Here is a 3,594-nt window from a genome sequence, read left to right as displayed (position 1 = left end):
TAAGTGGCCTGCTTTCTTAAAATTCGTAACGCACATTTGGGGTCTCACTAGCAGAGTCTAGTAATTTTCTACAATCAAGGCTCTTATTTCCCCTCAGTATGGGAGTGGACGCGGATTTAAGTTTTCAGCCATAAATTATATTCCGAAGATGCTCAGGCTTCACTCTGTTTCAACTTTATTCTCCCTATTTAAAGAGACCATAACCGTGTTGATGAAAATGTTTTGATGAATGTCATCTTGGCAGGCGCCGTCTTCTCGAAAGAGCTTATAAATATGAAAGTCTCAGGCGCCTACTAAAATCGCATGTGGCATCGGGAACGTGACGCCATAGGTGCCATGAATCAAGGAAGAATGCTGATTTGCACACTAATGCATTGCTCTCTGTGATGATCGCTCCAGGATATCGTTTCGGGAGAAAGTTTCGAATCACTGTTGAGTACTAAAGGTAAGGAAGTAGACTCTGCAACAGGCATTCAGTCGGCGAACGTGTTACAACTCTCTAGCAACTTTTCCCTGCACAGTTAAATGTTGCTTGTTCACCTGTTAGCCTGATATAGTGGTAATATATAGCTTGATATAAGCAAGCGCCACGTCAAAATGAGAGGAAGTAAAAATGACAGCGATCGGGAGCTGTGGTCAGGACGTTCGTCGGAGCCCGACGCTGTTTCTTGTGATCTGTGATCTCCCTCATTCACACGTGACAACATTATAGAATAAGTTCGGTGAACTTTTGTATTTTCTTTTTGCAAACAACTCTTTAAGTTCTGCAAGGAATTTTAAAAACCAATACAATAATTGTTCACAATGGCTCCCAAGTTAAAAGAAATAAATCGATGTAGCGTTACACAAAGTTATTTTAAACTAATTATCGACGCGCTCAGTGCCCACCCTCGCCTCGAATCTCAGGAGGACCCGCTCAGGTGACATAGTTTGTGGTAATCGAAAGCAGTAAGGATGTCCATTACTGGGAATGGTATAACTCTGCGTTAAAAACATTTCTGCTTTCAGTGATTGTAAGGAGTGTGATATGTGACTCTGCCAAAGTGAACCAGAACTTGTGTGCGCGTGCCTTCGAATGCTCATCTTAGAGAGGGGTCAGGGGCTGCTCGAGCCTGTTGCATGCGGCTTTTTCCTAGGCTTCCGCTAACCCAATGAATGAATGAATGAATGAATGAATGAATGAATGAATGAATGAATGAATGAATGAATGAATGATATAATGAAAGAATGAATTAATTAAATTTTTAGTATACTGCTGACTTTTTTACGAATGCGAAAAATAGGTTTCGGTATTCTTTCCACTTCAGCTACTCTGTGATGCACCAATAAAATTGGCTTATTATACGACTGAATAGTCCACCCAGCTCAAAGTATGCAAAATTACTCATACTTACGGAATCTCCGCGAGGCTAAATATTCCAGAAGTCTTATATTATATTGCACTTCCGTAAACCAGAGTGTCTGCTTAAATCTAATTGATAAAGACACAGATAACTTAGATCCCTAAACAGACCGAAAAGTAATGAATTTCGCTAGTCCTGCCTACTGATGGAACCACTGATGTGCATTTCAAGGATGCCGCTGATTGCACCATACGTACACTGAATCCTGAAGCGACAGCTATGAAACGGCGTGGGGGCTCAGTGCGAATGGCGCTCGGCTGCTGACTCGAAAAATACAGGCACGATCCCGGTCGCGGCGGTTGAATTTCGATTGAGGCGAAATTCTAGAGGCCTGTGTATTGTGCGGTGTAAGAGCACGTTTAAGAACCCCAGGTGGTCGAAATTTTCCAAGCTCTTCACTATGGCTCCCACATAACCAGCTTTGGGACATTCATCGTCATCATCATCGCCAGCCTGACTACGTCTACTCCACGGCAAAGGCCTTTCCCATAAACCAAAGCAGCTATACTTGCCTCTACTATAATTTTGGTGTTTGTTATGTCTTGGCTTAGCTTGTTGCTTCGCACTGCTATGAGTGCTTGTATTAAGTACTCAGTTATCAAGTTTTAACCATGTATTAAGTTGTGATTCTTGATTCGCATTGATTCTAGTAAACACCGTTTTGGGGTCCGTGAAGTAGTTGGTTATGGTTTGCAGTTCGACTAGAGTCATCTTTGGAAGGATCACTCCCAAGGCCAAAAGTCATGGCCACCATCGTATCAAGCACATTAAGATGTAGCCTGAAATAGATTTTGGTGCAAATGCATGGTCAAATTATGGCGTTGACCCGGCCCAAAGTAGGAGGTCACCATTGCATTCATGAAATTCAGATTGCCTGGAGATTGATCTTGGTCCACCCCGATGTCAATTTTTTTTTTGGAGTGAGCCAAATTTGAGGTCCCAATTGTGTTCGGCATATTCAAATTAGGTTGAATATCAATTTTGGTCGAAATCTTAGGCGATGTAATGCGTGTGGTGGGGTAGGTCAAATTTTACGGGTGAAGTGGGCCAACCTTGATACCGACCAGGGTCCAATTTGGGGTCATGGTCAACATATATTTAGGCATCTGATTTAAGGCCGTTGTTATGAGATCTGTGAGTATGAAGGCCACTTCAGTGCCATATCTACATGCCAATTAAAACTGGAGTTTTTGCATTCAACAGCGCTATTGCTCTAATTCTGCTTAGTTCTTAATTCATAATTCTTCTCTAATTCTGCTTGCTACACGTACGAAATGTCGGCAAGAAAGGGCGGTGCCATTTTGCTTTCCAAAATACTGTTTCTGATTAATTGGAACTTCTGTTGACACCACGCCGTACTGAATATTTTTTCGCCATTCCCCACTTGTTGCCTTTAAAAATCGGGATTTGTCCAAGCCTTCTACTCTTTCGGCTTACAGGGTTGAGTTACACATCCTCTACCAAATTTCAAACGTTGTTAATAAAGACTGTTTTCAAAATGTGCGTCACAATACGAGAAGAATATAAAACGAAATTATCAAAGCGGTTGAGTATAAGCTATGTTGTGTGTCTTTTCTCGTTTATTTCTGTGTTTCTATTTCGCACAGTTTTCGGAAAGGACCTACTTGCTCCAACAACAATAACCTGGTTCGAAGTCGTTTCAAGCAAACTAGTGCTATCCACTGCAAAAAAAAATGCCCCAACTTGCTTGCCAGAAAGCACTGCTAGAACATCGAGGATGGCTCCAGACAGGATTTCCATAAATCATGCCCATTTAGGGCGGATAATTTCATTCTACAAATTTTTCTTCCGATTTACCTCCATCATTATTTATTTCACACATTGATGAGAAAACGGAATTTTCGCGCCACACAAGTAAATGCACCAACAAAATTAGGGCCTAGTTACTTTTGTTGCGCCAATGTGAATTACAGTTAGAACAAGAGCCCCGCCTATCCTGTGTTTTAAGAGCAGTGCACCCTTCAAAAGCTGCGGGAAAGGGCAAATGGCGTATGGGTGACTTTTTTTTGTTTTGGAGCATAATGAATTAAATTTCTAAAGTTCCTGTTTGATGCGCCCTTTGATTTTCCATATTTCATGAGTGGCTTTGAAAAATGCCGTCTCAGAATCTCCTGCGATGTGAAGTATTCAGGAGCTGTGCTTCGACAATGGGCAGTGGTGTGTGAATTAT

The sequence above is a fragment of the Amblyomma mixtum genome, chromosome 9 (genome assembly GCF_055824585.1).
Source record: "Amblyomma mixtum isolate Tamu chromosome 9, ASM5582458v1, whole genome shotgun sequence".
NCBI lineage: Eukaryota > Metazoa > Arthropoda > Arachnida > Ixodida > Ixodidae > Amblyomma > Amblyomma mixtum.
Note: the sequence above shows the minus strand (reverse complement) of the source record.